Consider the following 19,358-nt stretch of genomic DNA (forward strand, 5'->3'; position numbering starts at 1 on the left):
ACAGAGGCAAAAAAATCATTGAGTACATTAGCTTTTTCCACATCCTGGGTCACTAGGTTGCCTCCCTCATTCAGTAAGGGGCCCACACTTTCCTTGATTTTCTTCTTGTTGCTAACATACCTGAAGAAACCCTTCTTGTTACTCTTAACATCTCTTGCTAACTGCAACTCCAAGTGTGATTTGGCCTTCCTGATTTCACTCCTGCACGCCTGAGCAATATTTTTATACTCCTCCCTGGTCATTTGTCCAATCTTCCACTCCTTATAAGCCTCTTTTTTGCGTTTAAGATCAGCAAGGATTTCACTGTTTAGCCAAGCTGGTCGCCTGCCATATTTACTATTCTTTCTACACATCGGGATGGTTTGTTCCTGCAACCTCAATAAGGATTCTTTAAAATACAGCCAGCTCTCCTGGACCCCTTTGCCCTTCATGTTATTCTCCCAGGGGATCCTGCCCATCTGTTCCCTGAGGGAGTCAAAGTCTGCTTTTCTGAAGTCCAGGGTCCGTATTCTGCTGCTCTCCTTTCTTCCTTGTGTCAGGATCCTGAACTCGACCATCTCATGGTCACTGCCTCCCAGGTTCCCATCCACTTTTGCTTCCCCTACTAGTTCTTCCCTGTTTGTGAGCAGCAGGTCAAGAAAAGCTTTGCCCCTAGTTGGTTCCTCCAGCACTTGCACCAGGAAATTGTCCCCTACACTTTCCAAAAATTTCCTGGATTGCCTGTGCACCGCTGTATTGCTCTCCCAGCAGATATCAGGGTGATTAAAGTCTCCCATGAGAACCAGGGCCTGTGATCTAGCAACTTCTGCTAGTTGCCAGAAGAAAGCCTCGTCCACCTCATCCCCCTGGTCTGGTGGTCTATAGCAGACTCCAACCACGACATCACCCTTGTTGCTCACACTTCTCAACTTTATCCAGAGACTCTCAGGTTTTTCTGCAGTATCATACCGGAGCTCTGAGCAGTCATACTCCTCTCTTACATACAACGCAACTCCCCCACCTTTTCTGCCCTGCCTGTCCTTCCTGAACAGTTTATATCCATCCATGACCGTACTCCAGTCATGTGAGTTATCCCACCAAGTCTCTGTTATTCCAATCACATCATAGTTCCCTGACTGTGCCAGGACTTCCAGTTCTCCCTGCTTGTTTCCCAGGCTTCTTGCATTTGTGTATAGGCACTTAAGATAACTCAACGATCATCCCTCTTTCTCAGCATGAGACAGGAGTCCTCCCCTCTTGCGCTCTCCTGCTTGTGCTTCCTCCCAGGATCCCATTTCCCCACTTACCTCAGGGCTTTGGTCTCCTTCCCCCGGTGAACCTAGTTTAAAGCCCTCCTCACTAGGTTAGCCAGCCTGCTGGCGAAGATGCTCTTCCCTCTCTTCGTTAGGTGGAGCCCGTCTCTGCCTAGCACTCCTTCTTCTTGGAACACCATCCCATGGTCGAAGAATCCAAAGCCTTCTCTCCGACACCACCTGCGTAGCCATTCGTTGACTTCCACGATTCGACGGTCTCTACCCCGGCCTTTTCCTTGCACAGGGAGGATGGACGAGAACACCACTTGCGCCTCAAACTCCTTTATCCTTCTTCCCAGAGCCACGTAGTCTGCAGTGATCTGCTCAAGGTCATTCTTGGCAGTATCATTGGTGCCCACGTGGAGAAGCAGGAAGGGGTAGCGATCCGAGGGCTTGATGAGTCTCGGCAGTCTCTCCGTCACATCGTGTATCCTAGCTCCTGGCAAGCAGCAGGGAGGGACCTTGGGTGGAAGGGGTGGGATTGGGGGGGTCAGCATCCCCCAACCAGCCCTTCCAGGGCGCCTGGCCCACACCGCCCAGGGCTCCCGTGCTGATTTAAAGGGCCTAGGGCTCCAGACGCCGCTGCTGTGCTAGCGGAAGCAGCGTCCAGAGCCATGGGTCCTTTTAAATCGCCGGCCCCAGGACAACTGCTCCCTTTGCCCCCCCTCACCCGTCGGTGGCTGCGGGGTGGGGGGGCAAAAAGGGCAGGGACATTAAAGCGCTGCAGGGTCCTTTGCCATGGCAGTGCTTTAATGTTCTGGGGGGGGGTATGTTAAAACGCTACTGCGGCAAAGGACCGTCTTTAAAGCGCTGCAGCAGCAGTGCTTTAATGTGGGCTGGGTATGGGCCAGTGAGGGTTCTTACCGGCACACCGTACTGGCCCATACTGGCTCACTTTCACCCCTGATATATACTAATATCTAGGTGAGTAGCAAAGGACCTGCAACCCAGTAATCCCTTTGTTCCCCTGGAAATAAGATCGCTACTGTGGACATTGATGAGGGAGAATACTTGAAAAGATTTTGCATTGTAAATTCAAAACAGGATACAGATCATAATGGTGACATGACCTTCATACAATGCAAACATATCTTGGTTCATGGCCTACAAGTTTATTCTCCGTGTGGAGCAGCGGTTGTGTACATCATGCAGCTGGGAATAGATATAGAGGTTACAAGAAACAAAGCTCTAATTTACCCACTCAGTTACCATGATTGCTCACATAAATCAGCTGATGCTGTGTACAAATGGCCAGTTATGTATTTTCGTGAATATTTCTGCATACAAATTATCCATTTAGTTGTGGAATCATATGGAAATATAAATTAGGAATACAATTGCACATGCAAAATGGGCACATAATTTTATATAATTATTTTGTTAATAATCAAGACCCTAAAAGTCCAAATATCTGACATTAGTAGTTCCAGAGTTAGAATTCAGAGTATCCTCAAGGGAGCAATGCATTCATTTTCAACTACTTTGATGAACATCCTGTCTTCACCACCTTGAACTCCCATATTTTCCAAGGAGAGAGAGAATGAATTCTTCCATCAGTTATGCTGACTCTAGATGTGCTCCTAAAATGCTCTCCCGGTGGTGTAAAATTTTTAACATATAACAACAAACATGTTCTCAGTATAAATAGAGGACATCAGTGCATATCTGTCGCTTTTTGTGAATGCTAAATATACTCCACACTCCCAAAATTCTAGACTGATCAGTTACCCCTCCCAAACAATATGTTGTCTTTACTTGTTTAGGCCATTATTGAATTTTGTTTTAAAGAAATGAGGAAAAAGACAAATGACTTGGGTTAAACCCCCCTCCACACACACACACACTCCAGTTTCCATAGCAGCCAATCTAAACTAATAGAAGCCTACAGAACATCATGTTCAGGATACAGTACAGTAATATAAAAGGTTCAATTTGTAGTTCAAAATGAAAGGCAAATTGCAGTGTGTTAAGCTTAGTCTTACACGTTCTGGTTTAAAATGCAAAAGTTTAGGTTGAGAACTTTAATGTTTTATAGATTACACATGCAGAAATACATCCTATAGAGATGTCCTATACAATTGAATATAAAATGTTGATCTTTCTATAGAACGAAAGAAGTTTCTATAAACTTCCTTATAGTATTCGGAACAGAACATTATTCTGTATTAAATTAGTGACATTTGGAAATATTTTCTGTTCCCCTAGTGGTTTCATTGGTTACAATATGTAAGATTTTTCTTTAAGGATTTACAAGGGAAAATTTGGATTATCTCTGGACACAGAGCACTCTGATGGTCTAATGAAAAGTTTTTTTTGTTTTGTTTTTAATTAAAAATAAATCTTCATTTGAAACTGATATTTCTCATGTAAAAAGTATAGGGAAGGTTTCCCACACTTCTGAAGGACCTTCAAGTGGTATTATGGTACAGATCTGTAACTGGTTAAAGTCAAAAGAATTACCCTCATCTATGCCAGCTGAAGATCTGGCAGAACATGTAAGCTTTTGCTGAAAGTAAATTTAGATAAATGGAAGAGCCTTAAATGTCATTGGGATAATTTGGTACAGTTAAATCAAGGAGCCAATTCTTTCAGTAATGGAAGTAATAGAAGTTATTAGAATCAGAATGCAGGCATGATAAATAAAATAATCTATGAAATCAGTTGAAAAATATGCCCAAGTATTGACAGTATTATTACATTGTTTTACAAAGCCAATAAGGCCCAGATTTGCAAAGGGATTTAGGCACCACAATCCCAATTTTGGGTATCACAAATCCACAAAACCCCCTCTCAGCTTCTGCCTTACTCTGTAGGAGCCTAGACACACTTGTAACCTAAATGTCTGCTGTAAAAATTCCCTAGGTACCTAAATTTCTGCCTCTGAGCATGCAAACTGCTGGCTCACTCTAGGTATCTGGACACTTAAGCCCCAGCATTATCCATGGGAACGTGGGGTGGAGGAGGGGAGGAGAATACCTGTTACCTGCAGTTCCCAATCCAGTAAGTGGCTCTGAGGACACCCATAGAATCAGGCTCCCTTCAGAATCCAGCTGGAAGAGGTGCAAATATTAGCTCTCTTGTAGCCATCAGTCTAGTGGTTAGAATACTCACCTGGGATAAGAAGACCAAGCTTCAATTATTTTCTCTGCCAGCTGGGGAGAAAGACATTGAACGGGGTCTCACCCCTCTTATGTAGATGCCCTAAACTATGGGATGTTGCCTTCTTAATCTCTCCTGTTGAAGCTGTTTCATTTTGGATAATCAGTCATTGGAGCAAAAGGACGTGACCCAGGCAGACATGCCAAACCTGTGGAAAAATCACAGAAATTGGGCTTGCTTTTGGCTTAATCGGCTTGTGAGTTGCTTGTTGGCTAGTTTTTGGCTTGTAGCTTGTTATTTCTTTTTTTTTTTTTTTGATCAGCCCCCAGCAAGCAGGGGCAAGGGGCAAGCAGGGGTGGTGGGGGAGAGAGTCAGGGGTTCACCGCATGCTTACCACAGTCCCAGTCTGCATGCTGGGGGGGGGGAGTTTCTAGTCACATAGAGTGTTGGGGTTCTTAGGGATTGGCTTGTTTTGGCCTTGTTTTGAAATGGGATTAGCTTGATTTTTGGCTTATTGTGAAAGTCAGGGCTTATTAACTGCGTGAAAGTTGGAAACTGTGGACCCTGGTCTCCCGCCTCCCAGGTGGGTGCCCTAACCAGTAGGCTATAGAATCAACCATTCTCTCTCTCTGTGCCTCTCCTAAATTCCTTCTCCTAACTCACCTCTTTATATAGTTTATAACTTCATTGGATATTTTATAATGTGGTACATTACATTGATTTTTCCAGGAGCTTTCTGAAGACTAGAATGAATTTACAAAGGGAAGATTTGAAGAGATTGGTACTGGTATAGCTTTGCTAATTAATAGCACACCATTGACTGGAACTAGTGCACTAGAGAGATTTATGGAAGCATGACACAGGCCATGGATCTGAAGTGACCAAAACACACATTACTAGTTAAGTAATAGCAATCAAGAAGTAGGACATTTTCTTGCAATTTATGACCTTCTAAAAGGAGTTAGCCTGATGTGCAGCCAAGGGCTATTAACCCCATTCGATCATTGATCCCCAGGAAATAGCCTGATCTGTGCTCCGATGGAAATGCACACATGTACTATGGTTGTTTCAGTGGTTATGTATAGAACATTTCTTAAGAATTAATGACAGAGAATATTAGCATGATTGTCTGACTCATCTTTTGACATTCCAGTCCGTTTCACATGCTAAACAACGCAGTATAGCTAATCTGTAGTAGCAAACGTAATGGAGGAAGAGAAAGAAAGGAGATGATTCCTGTCCTTTAGTTAGGTCCATATTTGTTTGACTTGTTTTTTTGGGATATCTACCATGATTAAAGATAATGATTATCATTTTCAGCCAGGCAAGAAACACAAATCTGGGCTTTTCCTGTGATTTTCACACCTTAATAATTATACTGTTCCTAAGAAGTCTTCTACCCCAGTGACACTATTTTAGCCTTCATTAGTAAACACTTTTAATCCATCCTCCGTACAGGTAAAATCCTACACCAGATCTGTTTGCTTAGTTTAAACAGACTTTGATAACTCCCTTGAGGAAAAGAAGAAGACCCCATCAGATGAAGTCTGCACATATCCTACACATCTATTATATTGTGCTAAGAGGCTCTCTAGCTAATGTACTTATAACCATCTACAGTAGTTAGTTCTTTTAATGAGTATTTATGGAGCCGTAGTACCAATCCTAGTTCTGACTGCTGATAGCTGCACAGTGGCTAAAATGTTTCATTTTTATTCACTAACTCAGAGGAGAATTTTTTTCTCACAATGAATCCATGCTTTGACAGGTCTTATTTTCCGGTACCAATTGCAAATCTAGTATTAAAAATAAACTACAGCATAACATATGCACAACTAATTGGGCTGACAAATAAATAAATGAGTACAGCGGTGATGCAACTCTTTATATTATCCACAAATGAGAGCATGGAAATATGAGTGAAACTTGAAAGTATGCTTCATGTTTGCTTGCCATTGTTGTCTTGGGAAGCTACAAAGGAAATATTGGTATCCCCAGAGACAGTGGAACTAGGGGTGGGACTAGTACCCCCTCAGTGGAATATTGGGGGTGGGATGGGTCAGATCGATGTTTCACATGCAGGGAAGGAGACTAATCTGGCACCCGGAGGAGGGCCACCATCTCACATGAGATATGGTTGGCTGCTGGGGAGCAGGTAGGACCACCACAGGTCATAATAGAGACACCAGTTCCAGAAGAAGGATAGGAGCATGAGCACCAGCTGCCTGGGGGCAGCACTGAGCACAAGGTATCCAGGAACTGCCATAGGAATGACCGTAGGAACTACCAGGACACCTCTTCCCAGCCAGGAGCTGGCTGGCCCATCCCCACAAGTCCCAGTAGCTCCCCTCCCCCTCCCATTCAGAGGGAGGGTCCCTACCCCCTCAAGGTAACCCACTCAGGAAATCTTTATAATACACTAATACAGTGAACTTGGGAGGATATTTTTAAAGAAATGACATACGAGGGATTAACGGGTCTAGAGAGTATGAGAAATGTAGAGGAAGTTTGTTTTTTTTTTGCGACTAACTACATTCTGCTGCTCTAGGTAGGCTTCTGTGCCTATGAACAGCTCCATTAGTTTTAAGAGGGTTCTGCACCAGCATACAGGTCAGTGTACATGTAGAAGCATGCAGGACAGGACATATACAGGTACACAGTAAGCATGGACATAGATCAGCATCAAATGGAAGGTTATCTAAACCCATAATTATACCACTAATCAATGTTGCATAAACTTCCCATGCAACTCCACACACATTATTCTCAAATATCAATTATTCAATACAGATATTTTCTCCTCTGCAATCTATCATTTGATCAATTCATTAACTGATGGTATTTTAAAATAAATAGAGCCTTTTAGAAGAAAATATTTAGTAAAATCAAAATTAAACTAAAAATATCCACAGTAACCCATGAGAGAGAGATAAGGTTGCTATACTGTAGAGAGATAAGGTTGCTATACTGTAAAGAAATGTGAACTTTGTTCAGAATCTTATTTCTCCCCAGGCCCAAATGTGGGATTCGGAGTGTAACAAGGCCCAAAATGAGAGATACAAACAATTATTCATGCAGGACAATTAAAATGATAACCTCAATTTCATGGCTTTTTATTAAAATAATTTTCAACATGAAAAATAAGGGGACATCATATTTGTGTGGAAGGTACATAACCTTAGGACAACAATGAGTAGCATTCTTGAAAATTAAGTTCAATTGGGTCTAAATTTTCAAATTTGCATGCCTTGAAGTTCAGTTCTTAACTCTATATTTTGAAGCCCAATAAAAGTGGTCTGATTTTTCAGAGGTGTTAAGCACCCACGCTACCCATTTTGCCTGATCACAGAGCGCTACACCTGTGACTTCCTGAAACTTGCCACAGTTGAGCTGGTTGCAGCCTAATAGCAACCAATTATTTGAAAGTTGATGAATTCAGGTTCATTCTTTTTTTTTTTTTTTTTTTTTTTTTTTTTTTTTCTGGGTCAAACTCCAATAAATGAGCAGCTGTTGATACTTCCTTTTCAGGTAAGAATCTTTGTAGCAGTTTTTTCTTCCAGCTCTATTTTAGAAATAACTCCACTAATGAAGGAAGTCCTTAATAAGGGAAATAAAAAGAAAGTTTATTTCCTCTCTGCTCTGGAGAAGAGTTGAAAAGATAGCATTCATTTATACCCACATACCACAAGGAAAAGAAATTTCAGGTGAGGGAAGGAACTAAACAATAAGATCTTAGAGAGGAGAGGGAATAATGGTTGGTTTGTTTTTTTTTCCCTTTCTCCCACCTCTTTAAAGCAGCTCTGTTCTCAAGGACTCCTTAACATAAAACAAAAGGGTATGGGTAAGAAATCTTAATAGACATTAATAGACCCATCCTTAATGAATTTATCTAATACTTTTTTTGAAGCTAGTTATACTTTTGGCCTTCGCAACATGTCCCACCAACAAGTTAGACAGGTTACTGTGAAGAAGTCCTTCCTTATGTTTGTTTTAAACCTGCTGCCTATTAATTTCAAGAGTGAGCCCCCTGTATCTTGTGTTATGTGAAGGGGTAAATAACGCTTTCCTATTCACTTTGTCCACACCATTAATGACTCTATAGATTTCTATAATGTCCACTCCCTTAGTTGTCTCTTTTCTAATCTCTTTATCCACTCTTTTTAATCTTTCCTTGTATGGAAGCTGTTCTATGCCTCTAATAATCTTTTAGCATAATGGTTTTCAACCTGGGAAGTTGTGACCACATCCCAGTTATGACCTCCCTCTTTCTTTTTTGTGTAGATGGAAAGATATCCTGAACTGTTTGTTTTGTTTTGTGTTTTGTTTTGGTAACATGGGGGTTGTAGTATGGAAAAGTTTGAGGACCACTGTGTTAGCATATGTTGTCTTGCTTTCATTTATTTAGGGAGGCAGTGTTGCCTAGCAAATAGTGCTGGATTGGGATTCAGGGGACATAGGCTCTCTTCCTGATTGTGCCACTGGCTTGCTTGGTGACCTTGGGGAAACCACCTTACCTCCCTCTTTCTCAGCCTCATCATTTCTAATATGGGGATAATGATAGTGATCTCTTTTGTTAAGCACTTTGATTCAGATCTTCAAAGGTATTTGGGCACCTAACTCCCTTTGATCTGAGCCTTTGAGATCTACTAATGAAATATGCTATGAAAGAGCCAGGTATTACTTATTATTTCCTGTTGGGAAATTAGAATCTTTTGCTATATTCCAAGCTTCCTACTCCCTCATGAATCTGGTTAAAAATCAGTGAATGCAATATCTAATTATAAAGAATACCTTACAATCAGGGGTTACATTCACATTGAATTCTCGTACAAAATAAAGAAGGGATGCTGAGGAGTGAAATTTTAGCTTTATCTAGGTCATATTATTTAGGTCGAATCTTGCAAACACTTAAGCACATGCTTAACTTCACTCACTGTGAGTAGTCCCATTAACATCAAAGGGCTACTCACAGTTTGTACTGTTTTTGCAGGATGGTGGCCTTCAAGAGCAAGATGTTTCTGCATATGTATGTGTTTTTATTCACCTCCAGATAGAATTGCATATTTCTCAAAATTCAAAATAAGCTGTTTGTACTGTACATTTATTTATGTATATAGTGTATTTCGTTTCTGTTGTCTGCACTTATTATGACCGAAGCAAGAGAAATAGCTCTCTGTTCCTTAAGGGTTCATCTGCTCATGCTCCTTATTCTTCACCTGAAATCATGATTCCCTGTTGTGGCCTGATTATCATTTCTATAGCAACCAATTGTGATATCAAAAATGGAGCATTTTGACTTCAAGTAAGGAATAAGCAGCAGGATGTGATTAATTCTTAAAGTGTATCGCTATCTGAAAATTGACTATAAAATGGTGTTGTGTTCAGTGGTTATTTTTTCTCAATAATTTCCCAATCACAAGTAGTTTACAAATAGAGATGGCTTTTCTATCTGCCAGACCTGAAAACTCAGGCTGGGATCTGGAAGTTCAGCTGTCTTCTATCAGACTCATGTATTACCAGTAATAAAGATTCTGCAGGTCAAGTATTGCCTTCAGATACAGTTCTGCAACTCTATTACTTTCAGTGGGGTTGCATAAGTGTAACTGAGAGCAAAACAGAGAAAATAATGGGACTGTAAAGTAGCTTTGCAATTGAGGATATGTCTACACTGCCTCCCCCTCTTTCCCCCCCCCCCCCAAAAAAAAAAAAAAAACCTGCAGCCAGGTCGATTTGGCTACATAGCAAAAAATCTGAGGTAGAGAATGGGGCTTAGGCATATGTCCAAGTTCTGAGACCCACTCCCCTCGGATTTCAGAACCCGTGCTTCAGCCTGAGGCCAAATGTCTACACTTCTGTGGTTTTTTTTTTTTTTGTTTTTTGTTTTTTTAAGCCCCGGAGTGTGAGCCTGAATCAGTTGACCTGTGCTCTGACACTCACTGCTGCAGGTCTTTTTTTTTGCAGTGTAGACATACCTTGAAACTCTTAGTTATGCAACTGTACTGATGCTGTACAAGACACAAAAGTATCCAGTTCACTCTGTCAGAGCTGTATTTGTTCTACCTGACTGACATTCTTTTCGATTTATTACCCCTTATTTTTGACAGATATGAGTCCAACTAGACTCAGGCAACAGGCCTGAGTAAGAAGGTGCTATCTTTTACATAGCCTATTTTCAAAGTAAAACTGCACTTTAAAAACAAGCCACATTTGTGAGGTATGTTTAGTATTTTAAAAAGGAGCCTTTTTGCTCTTCTCTCTTTATTGTCTCTTCTTATTCAAGAATATTTTCAGGTAAATGATTCTCATTTGTCATCTCTGTTTTCTCTGTGCTGCAAGAATGTTTTGTATGGAGTAGGTGGAAGCTTATGTTCTTGTCTTATGAACCCGGATGCTACTCTGATCCCTTGGCACTGTACCATTCTGTGAAATGCACTGCAGTGTCTTTTTTTCACACATTTGACGTGTTTGCTTTTTAGCTAAACAATGTTATTTTTATGACTGGTGCAATTGCATAGCAGTAATCGTATGCTATTGACTTTATTTGGCTTGCCTGCAGCATCCACTGAATTTGTAAACATTTTTCTGATAATAAGGGAATGCTAAAAGTGCAAGGCAGGAGGATAGGATTAATCCCTGGTATGAATGGTGGACTATCCTGAGCAGCTACATAGAGGAGGGTATTGGCCTGGGTAGAGTCAGGCTTCAGAATCCAGTCTTCATACTTCATTCATGCCTGCAAGAAATCATGATTGTCAGGTTGGGGATTTTTGCCTCTGTTTTGCCAAAATTAAAAAAAATGTAATAGATATGTGAGTTAGTCCTTGTTCTCTGATGGGATGTTTGAGTGGCTATGTAATTGTTTGTTTATATTTAAATACATCAAAAATTAAGCCGATTCAAGGAGATTGATAAATTGGAGAGGGGTTAGAGATAAACCATGAGAATGATTAAAACATGCCTTTTAGTGATAGACTTCAGGAGCTCAATGTATTCAGTTTAACAAAGAGAAGGTTAAGTGGTGACTTCATGAGTCAATAAGTACGTACATGGGGAGTACAACACTTTTTTGTGATGGGCTCTTCAGTTTAGCAGACAAAAAGTGAAGATAACTAATCATTGGATCAGCTTACCAAGGGTTGTGGGGGGTGGTTTTTTTGTTTGTTTGTTCCACCCCGCCCTTTTTCTAAAAGATATACTCTAGTTCAGTCAGGAATAAATTAATGGAATTTCTTGTTTTATACAGGACTACAGACTAGATAATCACAGCGGTCCCTTCTGGCCTTGAAATCTATGACTAGATAGTGTAGGATCCACTTTTTAAAATATTTTATATTTCTGGACACAATTTTCTTAAATGTTCATGTTCTAAATAATACATATACACATACACAATAATTTAAAGTAATATTTGCCACGAGAAAGGATGGTGTTGTGGTTAAGGCACTGAACTGGGACTTAGATCAGTGTTCAATGTTTTTTCTGACACAAACTACTTGTGTGAACATGGGCAAGTCATTTAACTTCTCAGTTCACCAGCTGTAAAATGGGGAAACTAAATATTTATAGTTAAATTATATACTTTTTGTCTTACTATGTATTTCTTCAGTGCATAACACAATGAGGCCCCAGTTTTTGTTGAGACCTGTAGGTGCTACTTCAATACAAATAGTAAATAAGTGTGGTAAAATGATTTTTAATTTTTCTTTTGGTACTATACATACAATTCACCTAAACAACAGTGAGGTTTTAGCTTAAATCTAATAAAGCAAGGAAAGCTACAGTTAATAGCGTCTCAGTTTTCAGTAGTTTATATCATGCCTCTCGATGATAGGATAGATAAGCCACTCTTCTCAAACTCATGAATTAGGCATTTCCAAATACATAAATTTGTTTTTAATTTTCTTTGAAATGTGTGTTGCAAAAGATGCTAGTTGGAAAAAATTAATCTGTTTTCTAGTGATCTCAATGGCAGCATATGAGACAGTTCTCTGTACTTAACCTATAAATCATTGGCATCATATGATGGAATATGATTCCTCTTACTGAGCTATTATGGTCTGTCTCGTCAGTGTGTCCTCCTGGAGACCCTTAATCCATGTATTACTGACACAATACCCTGTATCAGCTCTCTAATAGCCAGTTCTTTCTATAACGTCACTAATTTCTCATGGAGTCATAAATATATGCATCAGTGACATGACAGACTCTAATAGCGCCTTTCCAGCAATTAATTAGTCTATAGTCAAAACTAGAGAATTCTCATGCTACTAGCACTGTTAGAGGCATGTAAAGTTGTCCAGTGACTTTGTTCTAGTACCCTAAAGGGCAAAAGATGCTTGTTTTTTTTTTTTTTTTTTTTTTTTTTTTTAACATGGTTAAATTTGTTATGACATTCTGTCTGAGTTTCAATATTGAACTTTACAAGCACAAACGTGTTATTCCCTGAATAATTTGATCATGTGAATGTTAAAATAAAACTGTCCGAAACTGTGATGGGGATGGTCATGCCTAATAGTGGGAGCTGGTTGATTGGTTAATCTCCTTACAAAAAGGGGTTGCAGAGGAGAGGAAGAAAAAGTTGATTACAAAATTGCAGAATTGTTCAGATGATATAGTACCAGCATTGTGTGTGAAGGCTGATGCTCATATTGATTCGTGTATTAATTCATACAATTAGTTCAAATTTGGAGATATGTATTTGAATTGTAATAGTTATAACTATCAGTTCTACAAACAGAACACACTGTAAATGGTATATCTGCTTGCTCACTTCAATATTCTTCTCTCCCTCCTTCCCAGATGTGCAGATATCCTTCAACAACTGCACCCATGAAATGTTACTGAACAGTTCACTAGAGCTAGGCAAACTTTTTCAGACAAATAATGTATTCTCTTTATAAAAAAAAGAAAAAAATATGCAGTATTGGACAACCCTAAAACTGCCTGCAAATTCAACATGAATGGCCTAATAGTTACACACTCAAAACATTTTTCAGGACTTAGATGCCATTCATAAACAAGTGGAGATGCTATGACCAGCCTCCTTTTAACTTTAGGCCCAGTGTTTAGGGTACTCAGATGGGAGATCCAGGTCCAATTCCTCCCCCCACACCTTCCCCCAGATATAGAGCAGAGATTTGAACTTGGGTCTCATATGTTGTGAGCAGCCTTGCAACTGGGCTATGGGATAATATACAATGGGGCTCTCTCAGCCTCTGGTGTTGAAGCTGTTCCAGGTTGTATAAATAATTAATAGGGCTGTTGCTTAATCGCAGTTAACTCAAGTGATTAACTAAAAAAAAAAAGAATCACGATTAATCACGGTTTTAATCACATTGTTAAACAATATAATACCAATTGAAAATGTAGAAAAATATCCAAAATATTTGTTGTATTGTATTCTATTATTGGTTAACAGTGCAATTAATCATGATTAATTTTTTTAATCACTTGACAGCCCGAATAATTAATCACTGGAACAAGGAGTCTAACTGGGGTCTCCACATCCAAGGTAAGTGCCTTAACTACCCTGCCATAGAGCCATTCTCACACTGTTGACTATTCATTGTCATTTGTAGTGGAAATTTGTAGTCTGTCATAATGACAATGAACAGTCATTGTGCCAGGGAAAAAGAGTGAGAGTGCTTAATTGATTGATAAATGCTCAGAAACCAGGAAGAGGCAGGTAAGAGTTGTTTATCTCCGTTCACTAGTTGGAGAAACTGGAAAAGAGGATGGGGGGTATATCTTACCGTCATGCACAGAGCTTGAGTAACTGGGCTGAAGGCACTGGAGATCCAATGGGACCTGGAAAGAAAAGAAACCTCTTGTACCTCAGGCCATAGAGAAGCAGTACAGTTCTCTGGCTTCTACTGCGGCAATTGCTGTGGGTGTTGAACTTCCCCTCCCACTTTGCAGGGAAAAATGGCCAGTGGATCTGCATTGTCAAGGATCCATTAACTCTCCCCATGTTCCCTTCCAAGCTTGACCTCCTAGTCTGTGACTGTATTTAGAAACTCCCTCTGAGTTGGGTTCCACAGTATGTAGGTGGTGCATTCTACTTTCTTATGCTCCCAGGATCCTCTGTGCCTCAGCAGAACAATTGAATGATACTTTGGTTGTAATCAGGGCTCTGTGACCCTGGAGGACTGGGGTGGTAGTATTTGTACTCATGTGACTTGCTTAAGGCCCCATATTGGGTCAAGGCCAGGCTTGGGAAGTAGCTGGTGGTCATGGTACATGTAGGTACCAATGACATAGGGGAAGGATAGGAGAGAGGTACTGGAGGCCAAATTTAGGCTGCTAGGTAAGAGATTGAAGTACAGTCCATGGTAGCATTCTCTGAGATGCTCAGTTCCACACGCAGGGCCAGTTAGACAGGCAGAACTGCAGGGTCTCAATGTGTGGATGAGACCATGGTGTAGGGAGGAGGGGTTTAGATTTATTAGGAACTGGGGAAACTTTTGGGAAAGGAGGAGCCTATACAGGTAGGATGGGCTCCACCTAAACCAAAATGGAACCGGAGTGCTGGTGCTTAAAATTAAAAATGTCATAAACAGTATTTAAATTAATGGTTGGGGGAAAGCCGACAGGTATGGAGGAGCACATGGTTTGGACATCCCTTAGGGAATCTCCATTTATAAATTCTCCCCCATGTCCTAATAAGGAAGAGAGGATGGAAGATGATAAAATACAGGTAGGATCTGATGAGAAACAGTCAAAAGAGAAAAAGACCCATTCAATTACATCATGTAATGGCAGACAGCTAAAAAGTGACAAGTTTTTAAAGTGCTTATATACCAATTGTTGAAGTCTAAATAATAATATGGGTGAACTAGAGTCTCGTTTTAAATGAGGATATTGATATAACAGGCATCACAGAAACTTGGTGGAATGCAGATAATCAATGGGACACAGTAATACCAGGGTACAAAATATATTGGAAGGACAGAGCAGGTCATGCTGGTGAGGGAGTGCAGGGCCAGCTCCAGGCACCAGCTTCTCAAGCAGGTGCTTGGGGCGGCTGCTCCGGAGAGGGGTGGCAGGTCCAGGTATTCGGCGGCAATTCGGCGGACAGTCCCTCACTCCGCCTGGGAGTGAAGGACCTCCCGCCGAATTGCCGCCGCAGATCGCGATCACGGCTTTTTTTAGATCGTGATCCTGGCTTTTTTTTTTTGGTTTGTTTGTTTTGGCTGCTTGGGGCGGCCAAAACCCTGGAGCCGACCCTGGAAGGACCTCCCGCCAAATTGCCGCTGCAGATCGCGGCTTTTTGTTTTGTTTTATTTGTTTGTTTTGTTTTGGCTGCTTGGGGCGGCCAAAACCCTGGAGCTGGCCCTGAGGGAGTGGCACTATATGTAAAAGAAAGCGTAGAATCAAATGAAGTAAAAATCATAAATGAACCAAATTGTACCATAGAATCTCTACAGGATAGTAATTCCATGCTTGAATAACAAGAATATAGAAGTAGGGATATATTACTGACCACCTGACCAGGATGATAATAGTGACTGTGAAATGCTCAGGAAGATTAGAGAGGCCATTAAAATAAAAAAAAAAATCAGTAATAATGGGAGATTTCAGGTATCCCCATATTGACTGGGTACATATCACCTCAAGAAGGGATGCAGGGATAAAGTTTCTTGGCAACTTAAATGACTGATTCTTGGAGCAGCTAGTCCTGGAACCCCCAAAAGAAGAGGCAATTCCTGATTGAATCCTAAGTGGAGCACAAGATCAGGTCCAAGAGTTGAATATAGCTGGACTGTTTGGTAATAGTGACCATAATATAATTAAAGTTAACATACCTGTGGTGAGGAAAACACCACAGTGACCCAACAGTGTAGCATTTAATTTCAGAAAGGGGAACTACACAAAAATGAGGTTAAACAGAAATTAAAAGGTACAGCACAAAAAGAAAAATCCCTTCAAGATGCATGGAAACTTTTTAAAGACACCATAATAGAGGCTCAAATTAAACGTATACCCAAATTAAAAAGCTTATAAGAGAACCAAAAAAATGCCACCATGGCTAAACAACAAAGTAAAAGAAGCAGTGAGAGGCAAGAAGGCATCCTTTAAAAAGTGGAAGTTAAATCCTAATGAGGAAAATAGAAAGGAGCATAAACTCTGTCAAATGAAGTGTAAAAATATAATTAGGAAGGCCAAAAAAGAATTTGAAGAACAGCTAGCCAAAGACTCAAAAAGTAATGTATTAAAAAAAAAAAAATCTATCAGAAGCAGGAAGCCTGCTAAACAACCAGTGGGGCCACTGGGCAATCGAGATGCTAAAGGAGCACTCAAGGACGATGCAGAACACAGCACTCAAGAATGATAAGGACATGCCTAAATCTTCTGTTTTAGGCCATTCTAAGGTCTTGCCAAGTTGCGTCAGCCTAAATTGCTAATGACACATACAGCTATCATAGGGCTGGCTCTCTTTGACTTCAGTGGGAGCAGCTTCTGCATGACCCGGGATGGATTTGGCCTCATGGATGTTTATGCATCTCTATTACAAACCTTTTAAAAAATGTTGGTTTATTTATAATTATTAAAATTTTCTGAAGGGAAGTACCTCTCAACCAATCTCTTACCTTTCTCATGGTCCTGCTGTGCCATAACTGCATAACATTTCCATAATGTCCTTCTCTAGGACAATGTCCCAAAGTAGCATTCCTCTGTCCTTTTAATATTTAGCTTTCAGCTCTTTCTAGATCTTTGGTAAACAAGGTAAAATAGGCCAGCTTTATCACCATCCTGAAAAGCTGCCTATTGCTACCACAGCAGGCTGTGACTTCTCACTGTAAGATTTTCATTGCAATGCAGGGCACTTCAGTGGCAAGGTAAAAGACAGAAGCAGGAGGATGGCTAATTGAAAGACAAGGGGCAACATTTTGGAAAACATGGTTGCCTATAATTTGGCCTGATTTTCAAAAGTGATGAATCTTTAGACTTCAGTGAGAGATGCTGGATGCTCATGCGTTTGAAAATCAGGTCCCCTGTTTAAGGGTCTAAATGTGGATTTAGGAGGTTATCTTTAGGCTCTACTATTTGGGAAAGCAATCTAGATGGGAAGAAAGGAAATATATCTTGCAGAAGAAAATAATGTTTTGGGCTTGACAACATGGCTATGGGATAGAAAATATTAGAGAAATTGGCCACTGAAAACTTCTTTTATGAAGGGGATTGGTTGAGTGTACATGCAGAGCTGATGGGGAAAGTAACCTTAATTTAGATACTAAAGAAGGGGAAGGATAGAAAATTAATACAGGTTTGGATATAATTCTATTGTATACTTGTCTTAACCTTCAAATCTTTTAGACTTTACCAGTGACAAATAATTATCTGCTAATGAATGTGTGCAGTAATTATATCCTCATCAATTGCTATGCAATTATGTAATGTCTTTGTTACAGGAGTATTTATCTTGCAAAATAGTAATCCCACATTTGTCTTTGCCTCACTTGAGGTATCTCTATCTAATATAATTTCAAAAAGTTATTTTTTTCATCAGTTTATCTAACGTATGAACTTGATAAATCAATCTGTTCAAGGTTTCTGACAATGTGTGTGTGTGTGTGTTATATATATATATATATATATATATATATAATACACACACACACACACACACACACACACACACACACACACACACAGTTACTGAAGTGGCATAATGTTATGAAGGGTTCTCAGTTATTTTGATCACTCTGTAGGAAATTTTAAATCGTGTCTGAAATCCTTTCCTTTATCCTTACTGAGTATCTCTAAGGGGATAACTCATTGCTATAAAAAAAAAAAAGATTGCATTCAGTGCTACACATTTCCTTAGCATAACATAACAGCAGAACTGGTAGCTTCACAGACAATTTAACGATGTTGTTTGACTAATAGATAAAATAATTTAGGAACTGTATTTAAATTTGTTTTAATATTTGTTTACATTATTCATGGCCTCTTGAAAATGAGGTTCATCACCTATAAAGAAACAATAGAAGTTTACCTACCTTCTATACATAGTATAATGTTAGTCAGGAAGCCTTGTCTGGATCCAAACTGGAGTGTCACCGCACTTAGAAAATCAGTGGAATCCACCGATTCTGAGTTAAGTACCTAGGGGAGACTGAGACAGAGGTGCTTGATGGTGAGTTCCACAACAGCCACATGCTAAAGAAGCAGCAAAGAGTCCTGTGGCACCTTATAGACTAACAGACGTATTGGAGCATGAGCTTTTGTGGGTGAATACCCACTTAGTCGGATGCATGCTAGAGAAGGAGCTGGCTAAGCTAGCAAATGGGACATACCAATGAGAAGCATGTGTCCTATGCCCACTTATGTCTTGAAGATAGGTGCATTAGTTGAATCTGCAGGGAGGTGATCTACAGCTGGAAACCCCAAATCTAGTGTTCTCCCTTGAACCATTGTTCTTTCCCTACAAAAAACACTACCCATGCTGAAGTAAGGGTTCTGATGCCTGTATCCAACATCTGCGTCAGTTCCATGGGACTTCATCTTCTCCTGACTGATCATGCTGGGGGCACTGCCTGTCTCCAGTACTCCGGACTCTCAGCTACCACCATCACCTGGAACCCCTGCTCCATTCAAGTTTCATGGAGTGGTAAGAACCCAGCTCGCGCGCGCGCTCTCTCTCTCTCTCAGTATAACCGTCTGACATGTCCTTTTCCCTACTTGTTTTCTAAACCTGACTTTTATAATCAACTTTAAGTTAGATTTAATATTAAAACTGTTTTGTTTGTTTGGCTCCCCTTGTACGGTTACCACCTGGCAATAAATAACTTTCATGGTTAAGCTGGTTGCTTCTCTCTCTCTCTCTCTCTCTCTTCCCCTCTGCCCCCGTGGTGGGTTTTTTTTTTTTTTTTTTTTTTTTTGTTGGCTTTCCCATTCCTCGTACTTAAGCTAAAGATCCCTGTAGCACCCAAAAATCCTGTGAGGTTTGCTCATCGACCCAGT

General features: G+C 40.3%; 1 long non-coding RNA gene across 2 annotated transcripts; it reads right to left on the bottom strand.

The window, feature by feature from the left end:
* Window positions 1-1,765: 1,765 nt before the first annotated feature.
* On the bottom strand, window positions 1,766-19,025 carry LOC128833490 (uncharacterized). 2 transcript variants are annotated; one of them, XR_008444251.1, is made up of 3 exons: window positions 18,395-19,025; window positions 14,144-14,198; window positions 1,766-4,599 (listed from the first exon to the last, which is right to left on the bottom strand). It is a non-coding gene; the product is annotated as an uncharacterized LOC128833490 (long non-coding RNA). The 2 variants fall into 2 exon arrangements; XR_008444252.1 differs by lacking the exon at window positions 1,766-4,599 and adding an exon at window positions 10,101-11,124.
* Between the last annotated feature and the right edge of the window lie 333 nt (window positions 19,026-19,358).

The sequence above is a fragment of the Malaclemys terrapin genome, chromosome 3 (genome assembly GCF_027887155.1).
Source record: "Malaclemys terrapin pileata isolate rMalTer1 chromosome 3, rMalTer1.hap1, whole genome shotgun sequence".
NCBI classification, from domain to species: domain Eukaryota; kingdom Metazoa; phylum Chordata; order Testudines; family Emydidae; genus Malaclemys; species Malaclemys terrapin.